The sequence below is a fragment of the Monodelphis domestica genome, chromosome 1 (genome assembly GCF_027887165.1).
Source record: "Monodelphis domestica isolate mMonDom1 chromosome 1, mMonDom1.pri, whole genome shotgun sequence".
NCBI classification, from domain to species: domain Eukaryota; kingdom Metazoa; phylum Chordata; class Mammalia; order Didelphimorphia; family Didelphidae; genus Monodelphis; species Monodelphis domestica.
The window spans coordinates 341,370,180-341,384,956 of record NC_077227.1 but is presented as its reverse complement, the minus strand read 5'-3'; the positions used below and the strand labels follow the sequence as shown (position 1 = coordinate 341,384,956).

The following is a 14,777-nucleotide window of genomic DNA, read 5'->3' as shown; positions in this document are numbered from 1 at the left end:
TAAGGCTGATGCAATGCAGTAGTACATGCGAATGAGTTAGGAAAAGCCTCCCTTTATGTTAGAGGAATCACTCTATTTAAGGTCAGTCCTTTGGGGTAGAATCCTGCTCCTGTTCTGTCCCTGAGCTGTCTCTTCTGAAAGTATTCTCCATTGGATTTATTCAGGCAGACAGGACATAGTGAAATCAGTCCTGAGAATCTGTCCAGGATCTGAGGAGCAATGTATCAGGAAGAGAACACTGGGAAATATTAATAATGCATTTCTGTGACACTTTAAAGTCATAGATATCCTCACGATAACCTTATGAAGTATGGAGTAAGGTAACAAAAGGCTTTTGCTGAAATAGATAAGAATCTTTTACCCTCAGATTAAAAACTGCCGATTTAGTGGCTGAGTTAACAGTTTATGCCTTGTTAGACTTGATAGTCTGATATCTTAACATATTGGCATGTGACTTTATTTCTTCCTTAGCCCAGAGGATTAAATATTTTTTTATCTTTCCTTTGAAAAGAAAGTTATTATTTTCTAGACTTATTACACTTTACAAGTTCATGCAGAATCCATAAGAGCAGTATGGAAGAGGGGAAAGAGAATTGAATTTGCAATCAGACCCGGGTTCAAATCCACCTCTGTTATTTGAGATTTGTGTGATCCTGGACAAATTTATTAACTCTTCTGGGTCTCGATTCTTGGATTTGCAAAATGAAGGGGTTGGACTAGTTGGCTTCTGAGGTTTCTTACATATCTAGATTTGTGATGTTGTGATATTATAAATGTCATTGAAACTCAGCCAGACCTTGTAACAGTTAAAATTTCAGGAAACTGAGGCAGGTAGAAATTAGTTCTCTCTGCAAGGAGTATTATTTTTATGAGGTTTATTAAAGGTTAAGGATTTAAAGAAATACAGAATAAGAAAGCATGTGTACGCGTCTGCTCCAAAATGGAAGTCCAAAAAAGAGAACAGAGCCTATTCACAACCAGGTTTAAATACCCCATCTCGCTCTCGGCCCAGGTGAGAATTCAGTGAGATTAGAGGGCATTCTGGGGAAGTGGATCAAGGGCTTCTGGGGATTGAAGTCCTGGATTTGAGTCTATTTTTACAACCCGAAGTCAGGAAGATCTTCGAGGGTTCAAATCTAGCCTCAGATACTTCCTATCTCTGTGATCCTGGGCGAGTAATTTAACCCTATTGAAGAAAATGACAAACTATTCTAGTATCTGTGCCAAGAAAACCTTCAAAATGGGGTCCTGAAGAGCCAGACACAATTAAACAACAAAGAACCTCCTGGTAAATTCTTAGGGGCGTTTAGATAGAGTACCAGGACCAGAATTAGGAGGACCTGGTTTCAAATCTGATCTCTGACACTTTCTGGTTGTGTGAGATTGGTTAACCCTGTTTGCCTAGCCCTTGCCTTTTTGTCTTAGAGTTGGTACTAAGACAGAAAGTAAGGATTTAAAAATAAAAGAGAGAGAAAGAAACTTCCATTTGTTTTCCTCAAGTTTATAACAATGTATTTTAGATGTTGACATTTTTAAAAAAGAACTGTTTATAACAACCCTATATTGGCCCAAATTTCAAGCATTTGAATAGAAACTGATGACAAGGGCAGCTGAATGGTGAAGTAGATAGAGCACCAGGCCTAGAGATGGGAGATCCTGGGTTCAAATCTAGTTTCAGACACATACTAGCTGTGTGACCTGGAACAAGTCACTGTTTGCTTCGGTTTCCTTGTCCATTCCAACCACTCCAGTATCTTTGCCATGAAAATCCCAATTGGGGCCACAGAGTTGGACTTGATTCATCAACCATAACAACAACAATACCATGATGACATTTTATTATTTTTTAAAGGGCTAACTAATAGAATAAATCAAGATGTTTGCCTAATCTAGATTCTAAGCTTTTAGGGTTGGAAAAGACATTCATGGGCTGGAGTCATTGAATCTGACCACTGCAACTTAATTGTTAAATTTTTTTCAGTGTGAGCATTTTGTATCTTAGAAATAGTTGTATGTTATAAATCAGGACTTATCATTTTATAGATTATTTATATTTCAGAAAATGATGGAGAAAATTCTAGTAATGCAGATTAAATTTAAAATTATCCTCTATGTACTTTGTTTTTTGAGGGCTAGTTGTTATACATTTCATAACACACTCCTGGAAAGAGACCTTACAAAACACAAAATCCAACCTTAACAAATGAGAAGCTGAGGGGGGAGATAAATGACTTGACCAAGACCATAGGCATAGATTCTGAAGCGACAATTTGAACCCATGTCTTCAGCCTCCAAATTCATTGCACATTCAACTCTGATGTTGCTAAAAGTTATTGATCAGATTAGAACTAGTTGCTTCAAAAGAATTGATATCCTTAGGGCTCTGGATTGAGCCCTGAGAATCATCCTACTTAGGATCATAGTTTTTGAAGCTGGAACAGACATAAGAGGCCCTCTAGTCTAACTCTCTTCATTTTTACAGGTAAGGAAACTGAGGCCCTTAAGTGACTTGCCAGGATTCAAACCCAGCTCCTCAGACTCCAAATTCAGTAACTTTTCCAATTGTATCACTTCCTGGCGTTTGAGATTTGGCTGTCTCTTAAAATTCTAATGAGATTTAAAAAACCACAGTCATAGAGCTGAAATGTTACTAAATGCTTCTGAAGGCTGGGCCAAGTTATTCCAGTATTGCTTAATTATGAGAAATGTCCAGATGATCACAGTGTGTGTAATACCTTGCCCCCAAGACCATGATGTCCCCACGGAGGACTAGAGATTATAAATCGCCTTTGGGAAGTTATTTCTGGGCCCAAAACAAGAGTTAAATAATTCTTTATACTCCCACTAACTTCAGACAAAGTACTGGAAAGGACTACCACTCCTTTCTTTGTCTCCCCTAATCTAGTTTTACAGCTGCTTTTTAGGACACCAAGAACTTCTCCACCATCACCTTAAATGTTTCCATTTTGCAAAAAATAATAACAGTAACTAGCTTGTACATAAGACTGTAAAGGTTTGCAAAGTACTGTACATAAGTTACCTCATTTGAACCTCACATTGTGAAGTAAGTACTAGTACCCAATTTTATAGATAAGGAAACTGAGGCTCACAGAGGTAAGTGACTTATCTAAGGTCGCACAGGAAGTGCGAGACAAGATTTAAACTAGGGTATTCCTAATTCCAAGTCCAGCACATAGAAGCTGAAGAATTGACCAGGATTTACCCAGCATGGCAGAAGCAGATTGGGAACTAAAATGAAATTCTTTGATAGTCATTTGATAATATAAGCCCTGAATTCAAATCTGACCTCAGATATTTCAGCTATTTGACCCTGGACAAGTCACTTAACCCTGATTGCCTCAGTTTCCTCATCTGTAAAATGAGCTGGGAAGGAAATAGAGAACTACTCTCGTATCTTTAACAAGAAAACTCAAATGGGGCCATGAAGAGTCAGGCATGACTGAAATGACACAATAACAACAAGACGAGTTGTTAACCCTAACCCTAACCCATCTGAGAAATGAAGGGGTCAGATTAGGTGGCCTCTGAGATCCCTTCTAGTTCTCAGTCAATGATCCTGTGAGTTCTAATGTCCCTTCAAATTCTAAATCTCTTGATTCTTGGATTCCTTTTCTTCTACTTATTTAATTAAATAGTAGGGCTTTTAAAACACCTATCATTTCACTTACAAAAAGAATAATATGTGTATAATTAGAATTTTGTACCCCAGGATTTCATTTCCCAGAATCCTACTTTCATCCTCACATTACATCCTTATGTTTTGGAGAGAAGTTTCTGTTAGCCCTGCCCTTGTGGGTTCTTCTCCTACCTTTGTGGTCCGGTAAACTGCTCTTTACTTAGGCTTTTCCTTTTCCTCTATTTCAAGTGATTATTAATAACTCTTATAAAATATAATACTTGGAGTTATTGGATATTCATTTTAATCTTATGTTTTGAAATTTGTTTTGCAGGATAATACATATATAACCCATATTGATTTGCTTGCCAGCTCTGGGAATAGGGAGGAAAGAAGGGATTGTTTGGATCATCTAACTTGGGAAAAACCTATTTGGAAATGTATTATTAAAATAAAAATAATTTAAAAAATAAAAAATATTACATACACTTTCTATTCAAATAACATGATTTTCTAATGAGGCCTACTTGACATTAAGAAAACAGAAGGGTTAATTCCTGGTTGATATGCTAACATATCATTAATTCACTCTACTATAATGTAAATTGAATTCATTATTCTTATTTACTTTGTGATCCATTTGTAGCCAGACATGCTGTTGAGATTGAGTCTCCATAGTCCTTATTCACTTTTTATCTTTATGATTGTTTTATGTCTTCTATCTGCCCATATTAAACTTTACTTTGCCCTTGATAAGCATTTTCTCTTAGCTCTCAGGATTACTTTAGAATCTATCCTGCTTCCTACTTTACTGACTTGTTTTTTTTCCCTAATTTGCCAAAATTTCTTAATTTCTTCATCTGCATCAGAAATGCCAAACTTGTATTGACCTTCAAATTCTTGAGTGCTCCTGAAATAGATTAAAATGTAAATGGGAAATAATTGGCAAAATAAATAAAATACAATATAAAAAACCCACCTATCATCTTGGGGCAAAAGATAGAGAAGCATCTTATTGACTCCCAATTGATTTCTCTCCCTTCAACCCACTCCTATTTGAAATGGAGAACCCAAATGTCTAGACAAAAGTTTTAACAAGGAAGGGTACTCTCTCTTTCCTCCCATTTCTTCTCGCCTTCTGAACTAGGCTTGTCTGTTTCCTTGAATTAGGGGAGTGGTGCTGAGTCTGGTCCCTCTCCCAACCCAACCTCCCTTTGGGCTCTGTCCTCTTTGGGCTCCAGACAGACGTGCCTTTGTGAATACAGGCGGATAGTTTCCAAGTCTGCATGGTGCCCTCTGCGAAGTACCATGTCAACAAGGATTGGGGCCAGGGGAGGAAGAGCAAAGGCAGGAGGGGAAGAAGTGGGAGGTGAGCCAAGGAGTGGCAGCAGCTTCATGGCTAGAGGAGAGGAAGAGATAGGTATGCAGGGAAATTTTCATGATGAATGAGCACATAGTCCTCAAGGACACTTCTCGAGATTTTTTCTCTAGAAGTGAGGCTTCAGGGATCGCCCAATCAAAGGCTGTCAAAGGAAAGTTGGAAGCCAGGGTCTCCGAGGTTCCAAATCAGATCAGCACCATGTAACTTGACCTTTTGAAGACATTGACATGTTGACAACAAAAGCATCCCCAGGGTGATCTCAAAATGACCATGGGCGTAAGAGCTAATGCCAAGATTCCAACTTTATTAGTTACCAATCCAGCAGTGGATGGATCATGGATCATAGACTTTTAGAATGAAAAATGACCTTAGAAACCATCTCCTCTCACCACTGAGTTTTATAGATGAGGAAACTCTAAGGCTCAGAAATGTGAAGTTACTTGTGCAGGGTGAGTCCCATAGATCATTCAGGGCTGAAACAGAATTCAAAACCAAATCATGGCATCATAGATTCATAGCTAGAGAGCCGGAAGGAGCCTTAGAGAGCATCCAGTCTGATCTCATTTTGCAGATGAGGGACCAAAGCCTAGAGAAGTTAATTGACTTTCCCAAGGCCACATAGAACTTAAGTACCAGATCTGGACAGAGCCAGTGCTTACTCCAATCTACCCCATGGCCTCCCTCCATGTTCTCATAGAATCATTGGGGTAGAGCTGCAAAGAACCTCAAAATCCAGTAGCCTGATTTTTCAACTGAGGTCAAGGGAGGCAAAGTGAGTTGTCCAAGGTCACACAGTCATTAGAAGTTAGATCTGCACTCAGGTCTTCTGCTTCTAAAGCCTGTTGTCTTATCATTTCATACACTGCCACCTCTTAGGTTTAGACCAGACTGTCTTCAAGTGCTACTTTAAACAAACTTTTCCTACAATAAATTACAATAAACATTTTGTAAGTAACTCGGTGCACAGGTAGTTTATAATCAGAGGGAGGGAGAGGGAGAGAAGGGGAGGACATAAGATATCAGTGCAGAAAGCTATACTGCCCAGTATTACAAAACAAATGTGTAAGAGCATTACTAAACCACGAGCTGATGGAGAAGATTATTATTATCCAGTAAAGGAAACCATGATGAGGCTGGGGTTGGGGAAGAAACAGGAAGATGTCCTATAGGAGATGGCATTTGAATTTTTATTTTATTTTTGAAAAAAATTTAAAAGTTTTCATCTCTCTTAGAATCAATACTAAGAACTGATTCTCAGGCAGAAGAGAAATAAGGGCTAGGCAACTGGGATTAAGGGACTTGCCCATGGTCACACAGCTAGGAAGTATCTTAGAACAGATTTGAATGCTGGTCTTGAATTGTTTTTTAAAGGTTAGTTAGGAACTCATCTGAGGGCCAAGTGGGAGATGGAGACCCTTCGCAGAGTAAGGGATGGTGTGGGTCAAGTCACATGAAAGGGCAATGGTCAGAATTCATAGACTCCATCCCAGTTTGGCTGTAGCACAGATAATGTGGAAGTCTGGTGGGTCAGATTGTGGAAGCTCTCCAGAGCTAGGGAGCACGATTTCCTTGGTCGCTTTGGAGTTTTAACACTGTACAATATTCCTTCTTACTCACATATAAGACCAACCTCAAAGTACTATGTAGCAATCTCCTTATATTTCTAATGAAAATGAATCAAAATATAAAAATTTACTTTGTGGGTGGAAAAGAGAATATTATTAAACCCTTTTAAATAATTGAAGAGATATTGGTGTGTGACTAAGCTAGAGCTGGAGGTTCCTTATCTAGAGTTTTCCTTGAGGCCCATGAGTACATGGTGGTTCTGGTCCCATTCTCTGAGGGCCAAGCCTCTTACACATTACTCCCTCAGGGTTCTTAGAAACCAGGAGGCTTTAGGGTGTTCATTTTCTTTGCCACTGTCTCAAGACCCCACTAGGTGTGTTCTTTCCATTTTAGAGGCCCAATAATTATCACCTCAGTTCCATTTCACTTTCTAACAGTGAATAGCTTTTTAGAAAGGAATACTTCAAAAATATTGCAAGGAGGGGGCAGCTGGGTGGCTCAGTGGATTGAGAGCCAGGCCTAGAGGCGGGAGGTCCTGGGTTCAAATCTGGTCTCAGACACGTCCCAGCTGTGTGACCCTGGGCAAGTCAGTTGACCCCCATTGCCTAGCCCTTACCACTCTTCTGCCTTGGAACCAATACACAGTATTGACTCCAAGACGGAAGGTAAGGGTTTAAAAAAAAAATATATATATATATATATATATATATCGCAAGGAGAAAGTATAAATGTTTCCCTCAACACTTTGAAAGTATAATCACATAATCCTCTTTACATCATCACCTTGGTCTGTGGGGGTGGTGAAGTGGGACAGGGATTAGGTTCACAATTTAATTTACTCCCTACAAAATATTAGTCCCAATAAATCCATGTCTAGAGCCAGGATTAGTGCCAGCTTCTGCTGAGCTGGAGTCCAGGCCCTTGTTCTTAGGGTCACTCCCTGGACTGGCTGCTATATTCAGGCTGTAGTCTGGATTCTCAGATTCCAATTAACTTGTTCTTAACTAACATGATTTATTAGAAACAGCCAGAGTCCTATAATGCTAATTTATATTACACTTTTCTCACAGAGTTCAAATTTTCTTGCTAAGGTCAGTATAAAGGGGGCAGCTAGGGGGTTCAGTGGATTGAGAGCCAAGCCTAGAGATAAGAAGTCTTGGGTTCAAATATGGCCTCAATCACTTCTTAGGAATGTGACCCTTAGCAAGTCACTTTACCTCCATTACCTAGCCCTTAATATTAATTCTTTTTTTGTAGGATAAAAAGACATCAATTAAATTTATTTTTCAACAATGATTTTACAAAGAAATTGGAGAGACTTTTTGATGTAACATAGGAATATTGGGGAATTTGAACTCCCAGGAATTGTGAACATAGCATCTTTGATAGAAATCAGAATAAAATAAATATGTGTGAGGGTGAAGATTATTTCTGCCAGTGTAGTTAAATGAAGTAGATAGTTCTAATATCCAGCGAAGAACCACATCATAGAGGAGAAAATAAAACCAAACTCCCAGTCCTGGAAAAAAGAAAAAGTGATTTCATCAGCAATGCCTTCTTTATGAAGGTTCCTTACTTTCTTGAGGTACATTAAGGCCAAAAATTAGGGGCAAATGATTGTATGTAGGCACAGTCTTGTGGAAAATCATGTTGCAGATTTGGGGGACTAAGTTGGAGACATTTTTTGGGTCAGCCAATAAATCTCTTTGACCAAGACTCCATAGTGCAGTAATGGGCAATTGCATGGTTGATAGCTTGTACCTTGGAGGAGTCGACATTTGTTTCAAGAAAATTACCTGATTGTAGTGGGCCATATTGTCTTTGGGATTCCCCTAGTCATAAGCTCATGCTGTTCCTGCAATTTCATTGGAGAAATCTGGAGCCCCAGCCTAGGGAATCCTAGTCTGAGTTTGGGATAAGGACATAGTTCCCACAATATTGATTCTAAGACAGAAGGTAAAGGTTTAAAAAATCATTCTAGAGAGTAAATAGAAGAAAGGTGGAGACAGTAGAAGAATCAAGGAAGATGAAATGATTAGGGAGGGAAGAGAGAGAAAAGCCCGAGAGAGACCAGTAATTGTTGGGAAAAACTTCAACTAGGGGTTGGGGGGGGGGGCTTTTTCCAGGGACAGATAGAGTCAAAGCCTTTTCCAATGAAACAAGTTTCCAAAGTTTTATATATAGAAATGGGCTAAGAAGATAAATGGCAGAAATAGGAACCATGGCTCTGGAAAACGAGTGGCAGAGCTTGCTGGATATTTTGGAGCGAGGGACTGTAGTGGGGGCTGAGAAATTGGGTACTATAGGAGATCCTTGGGGTGTAGTTTAATTTAGATATCCTCCCTCTTGATGGTGCAAGACCAGTAATTTGACTATTGACCCTTGACATGACTTATGCACTCCTTTTCACTTTCTGCTATCAGAATCCCATGGCTGATAAGGGAAAGGGCCCATTCAGAATAAAGAGAGAATGTGGAAACCATTAGGTACCTGTAGGAGCCAAGATCTAATCACCAAGAGAAGAATTATGAAAAAGGGGAAGGCTTTGCCTTTAATTCCTTCTTGTTTCCATCATGGCAACAATGAAGAGGTTTAGTTGCAGATAAGGCGTTTTTTGTTGGTTTTTTTTTTTTGGTTCTTTGTGTTTTTTTTCTCTTAGATTCCTCCAAGGAGACAAACTGCTCATCCCTACCATGGACTCACTCTACGATTTCAGATTTACCCAGTCTATGGGGACATATTTTTCTGGCTGTAGTACCAGGTGAATCTTTTGGAAAGATATTAACAACTTGGGTCATGCCTGAGTCACTCAGCCTTGGTTTTTGTTTCCCTTCTATTTAACAAGTCTTCTTTGTCCAATGTCTCACTGACATGTCTCTTCCTCTTCCCAAATTCCAATTTGTGCTCTTCTTCCCAGGCCAGAAACTCTAGCATCATCTTTGACCCTGGACTTTATTATTCCCACGTCGTCCCGGCCTTTATGGTCCCCCACCTCTGTGTTTAGCCTCCAAAAACTGACCTTGCCTCGTCTGAGAAACTTATTCATGCCTTCATCACTTATTGGCTTGGACTCACCATTCTCTATTGTTGTAGGTCTTCCAAAATCTCTGAAAGATCAACTGACATGGTGGGCTAAGGGTAAAAGAAAGTGTTTGTGGGTGTGTGTGGGGAAAATCCAAAAAGTCTTCTTGTCTTCAACATTTGATTTAAAGACTTGACTTTTTTCCCTGAAGGTTTCCTATCTCCAAGTGGATCCTCTTGGTTTTTCCCTTTAATAATTCTGACTCAGCTCCTTATTCTATGCCTTGGCCTCCTGAACTTCCTTCCCACAGTTGTCCATAGTGAAGAAGGGACAGATTCTTTTCAATGAAACTTAGCAATCTCTCTGAAACACTCTCTTTCCTTCTCTCCTAGCCACTGAATTACTCTCTTGAAGTCGATTTACTAATCCTTCTTTGCAGTGGAGAATTTGGTGATACAGGACACAAGAAAATTTTTACTTTTATTTCTGTTGTTTTACTTTTTATTTTGATAAGAAATAAAACTTTAATTGCTTAAAAATACCTTTACACTTGTAAATCATTTAAAAAATATTAGTTCATTTGACTACTTTGCCATCTCCATGTCTAACCTATAATTATTAATGTCTCTGCTTCTCTATTCCATAGTGGAAAGATCACTGATTTTGGGTGGCCTGGGATTGCATCCTGCCTAGGGATTTTCCCACTTACTACCTGAGTAAACTTGGTGCTTAAACATACTAGTCTTCATTTTCTTCATCTTTAAAATGGAGGGGCTAGATGGTTCTTAACATCCTTAATGATTCTATCTGTGATGTTGAACACAAAATATAATCTTTGTGTCAGAAGTTTCCTCCTATGTGATCTTGGGCAAATCATTTAATCTGACTGAGCCTTAGCATCTTCTTCTATAAGATGAGGGAGTTGTTTTGATCTGTGACTCTTCAAGGGCCTGGGGACACTTTGAAAACTTCTTACCTCTCTGGTTCTTTGCCTCTTCTAGGTAAAACCTATGAACTTCATTATCTCTTTCACCCCATCAAGAATGGTTACTAGTTCCCTTCAAACTTCCAGGCTCATAAAATTCATAATAGAAAACAATTTTATTTTAATAATAATGGAAACAAAGGATTCCATAGAGAATAAACAAATGATTTGAATAGGTGGAAGGAGAGTCATCATCAAGCCATGAAGAGAAAAGAGGGCTTCTCACCCTTACTGCTCCCGCTGGGTCTGTTGGAAGGCATCTGGGATGGGTGAAGACAAGAGAGAGCACCCCTTAGTTATTCCTGCTATGTCTTCCCAATGGTGCCAGTGCCCAATAAGGGATCTTTACAGTATCTATAACTTACAGCACTGCCTTGAATGTGCTCCAGAAAGAGAGAGGGTAGACTAGAGTCTGGTTTGCTAAAAGGACACTTTCCTCTAGAGTATCTTTGTGTTGTATTGATTTTTCCTTATATTCTCAATGAGGTACTACTTCCTCGCATTTTTTTTTAATCCTTTACTTTCTAAATATTGATTCTAAAGCAGAAGAGAGGTAAGGACTAGGCAGTGGAGGTTAAGTGACTTGTACAGTGTTACACAGCTAGAAAGTGATTTGAAATCTAGATTTGAACCCAGGTCCTCTGGACTCCAGGTCTGTCTTTCTATCCACTGAGCCACCTACCTGCCCCACTCCTCATTCTTAACTCTACTTTGTTGCCTGGAGCTAAACTCTTTTTAGACTTTAGAAGTTCTACCTTTCTCCAGCAGATGGTGGTCATCACCTCCCCAAGGACACCAGATTTATAGCAGATGACCTCTACAGAGCAGCAACTCTTGATCTTCTCCTTTGCTCAGCTTTATGGTTCGAAAAACATCTCAAGGCCAGCATGTTTCTATTTGCTTGATTTTTTCTCCCACTTATACATGGTACCTTTTAAAGTGTCGAATGTTCTCTCAGAGTGCTCTGGGAGTGCTTCTTGGCTCACACTTTTTCTTTCTTAACTCTTGTCCTCATAATGGGCAATATACATTTGAATACTCTCTCAAATCAAATCTAATGTATTTAGGAGTTCCTCAATTTATTTGATTCCCATGACCTACTCTTCTACTCCATCTTAGCTACACACTAACATGGCCACACCCTTGATCCACAAGCATTTCACCTCTGTGTTCATGAACTCAGAAATTTCTTATGATTATAGTTTTTTCTCGTTCCACCTTTCTCTCTGCTTTATGATACCTAACTTTTTCCTTCATACTCAGCATGACCTCCAATCTCTTTACCATTCACTTCTTTCCCAGGTCATTATTCTTGCATTGGTTGGACTCTTTTCCTTTCCCTAACTTGAAAATCAGTTCAACTCTATATTACTTTCTACTTGAGTCCCTTGCCCGTCTGCCTTTTAGCCTGTCATGCTTTCCCAAATTTCAGCCTTGGATTATCACTACCCTTCTCTAAATTTGTTCCTATTGTCATGCTACTCAATGGAACTGGAGAATATTACAAAGCTATGCCAACTGAGTACATCACAAATTTGTTGCATAACCTCAACTGGGCCCTCACTGTGGCAAGGCAATCCTTTTGCCCTTCACTAATCAATTTACTATCCCATTCACAACAGAGGCTATTCCAAACATTTTTACCCTTCCTTAAGCCGCCCATAACACGCCCATACCCTCTTGGCTAAGGGCTTGGCCTTATACTATACAGTGAAACTGAAAAAAATGAGGTCACCAGACAAGAACTTCTTTCTTGTTTCTTCTTCTTTATCTCATCGCTTGGATTTCTTCTTTCACTCACGTCTTTCATAAAAAGATGGTCCTTCTCTTGGTCAAGGCAAATGTCTCTACATGCATCCCTAATACCATCCCACTATGATTTGACGTTTATTTTCCTTTCCTTTCCTTTCCTTTCCTTTCCTTTCCTTTCCTTTCCTTTCCTTTCCTTTCCTTTCCTTTCCTTTCCTTTCCTTTCCTTTCCTTTCCTTTCCTTTCCTTTCCTTTCCTTTCCTCTCTCTCTTTCCTTCTTTCTTTCCTTCTTTCCTTCCTTCCTTTCTCTCTCTCTCTCTCTTTCTTTCTTTCTCTCTCTTTCTTTCTTTCTTCCTTCCTTCCTTCCTTCCTTCCTTCCTTCCTTCCTTCCTTCCTTCCTTCCTTCCTTCCTTCCTTCCTTCCTTCCTTCCTTCCTTCCTTCCTTCCTTCCTTCCTTCCTTCCTTCCTTCCTTCCTTCCTTCCTTCCTTCCTCTCTCCTTTCCTTCCTCACTTCTTTGCTTCCTTGTTTCCTTGCTTCCTTCTTTCCTCCCTGATTTTGTCCATGTTATCCTTGAGTATATACATAACTATTCCCAAATACAAATGTGGGGATACAAATTATGCTCAGGAGAAAAACTAGCCCCCTGAAATCACAGGGTTTTCTTATTTTCCATTTTCAGTAGTTTCTAAACCTCAAAGCTAATAGACTAAATAGAACTGGGATTCATTGAATTGTGGATTCCAAGCTACAAGGACTCTCAGAGGTCATCTAACCCCAACCAATCATTTTACAAATAAGGAAACTGATGAGGTTACATAAATATTAAGGCCTTGAGCTGGTCCTCTTAATTCCAAGACCAGAATTCTTCCTACTTCCTTAGAAAATTAATTTAAAAAGCATATTCATACTTTACTGGTGAAAAAGTTCTTTTATGTTTCAGAAAAGGAAGTAAGATATTGATTTTTCCCCCCATAATTTTTAATGATAAGTGAAGTCTACTATGATTTTTTTATTTAATTAGTGACAGATTAGTTTAATCTCCAGAACGAGTATTCTTTGGCGCTTGGGGAAAAAAAATCCCAAAGAAAACAACCTCTCTTCTCTCCCCCACAGAGAACTTTCAAAACTATGTGAAAAGGCTTTACTAAAAACAGCCCACACTGCCAGGGCTTCAGGATTTTGCAGCAAACTTCGAGCGCCCTCTCCTGGATTGGGGTTCAAATACACCTGCCTCAGCCCAACCCACTCAACTGCAGTAAAACTGAATTTCAATATTTGGAAGCTGGGCTGGCTCTCCTGTTCTAACATCCGTACATCATCGTATTTGAGTTTCTCCTGTCTGAGCCACTAAAACCTCAATTTTTTTTCAATATTTGGGTTTCTTTCCTAAGACACAGGGAGCTCTGTCTTCTCTTTAAGAAAACCTCAGCTACTGGGTTTCCAATAGCTCTTCCTCAGTGATCCTCTTGGTGCATCTGACTTCACCCAAAAGGCTTCGAGCTATAGCAATGTTTGTTTTCAGGAGCAATTCTGGTAGTCGGGGATGCGATGAAATTGGAGAGAGGAAGAAATAAAAGCAAATAAAGGCCAAAGAATCCCACTGACCCCTTCCACATGAAGTTAGCCAGTTCATATAAGGAGACCAAGGTTTGTGCCACACACCAAGACCACCTCTGGAACCACAAAGCTTGGCGAGTGTGGCCAAAAATGGAACACAATTTATATTCTTGTGAATAAAAAAAATACTTTCTTTTGTATTCTCAAATCCAGAAAGATATTCTACCTCATTTAATTAGGTACCCAGCCCAGCCCAGGGATTGAATGGGTTCAATTGTGCTAGCTAATTGTTTTCATTTTAAAATGCTTTGAGAAATTCAAAGCAAGTCAAGCCAAGTCAACATGCATTACTAAGTACCTTCTGTGGGTCAGGCACCATACTTGGTGCTGAGGACACAGAGAAAGGCAAAAAATGAACCCTGTTCACAAGCAGCTTTCAGCCTAATAACATAAAATGACTATATTTAAACAAGAAATAACCAGGATAAGTAAGAATAATCAACAGGGGAAAAGCACTAAAAGCCTTGTAATGGACTTTGAGGATTTGAGGCAGCATGGGATAGGCACTCTTTGAATATATGAGGCTGTGTGGGATGGAATCTCCCTTCAGTCCCTTATGCCTTGTGTGACCTTGGGCAGGTTGCTTAACCTCTGTAGGTCCTCAGATTTCTTCATCTATGAAATAAGAGGGCTAGACTACATGCCCTCTAGAGTCTCCTTCCAGCTTTAAATCTATGATGCTATGTGGAAGGGGAACTAGACTTATTCTGTACAGTCAAAACCAAAATCAACTAGTACAAGTCACAGAGGCAAATTTAGGCTTGCTGTACCGAAGAGCTTCCTAACAATATGAGCTGTCCAAAAGTGGAACAGCTTGCT

General features: G+C 39.4%; 1 protein-coding gene and 1 long non-coding RNA gene across 7 annotated transcripts in view; one reads left to right on the top strand and one right to left on the bottom strand.

The window, feature by feature from the left end:
* FGF1 (fibroblast growth factor 1) overlaps positions 1-14,777 on the top strand; it is a 167,411-nt gene that overhangs the window by 49,145 nt on the left and 103,489 nt on the right. The gene's annotated exons all lie outside the window — the stretch shown is intronic.
* The window catches only part of LOC130458226 (uncharacterized), a 124,211-nt gene that overhangs the window by 71,008 nt on the left and 38,426 nt on the right, over positions 1-14,777 (bottom strand). Inside the window, exon 3 of one of the 4 annotated variants that reach the window (XR_008917340.1) lies at positions 7,846-10,851. The exons of 2 other annotated variants lie outside the window; for them this stretch is intronic. This is a non-coding gene — a long non-coding RNA (uncharacterized LOC130458226). Of the gene's footprint in view, positions 1-7,845; positions 10,852-14,777 lie in introns of those variants that run through there. One more of the 4 variants, XR_008917341.1, reaches the window with a different exon arrangement.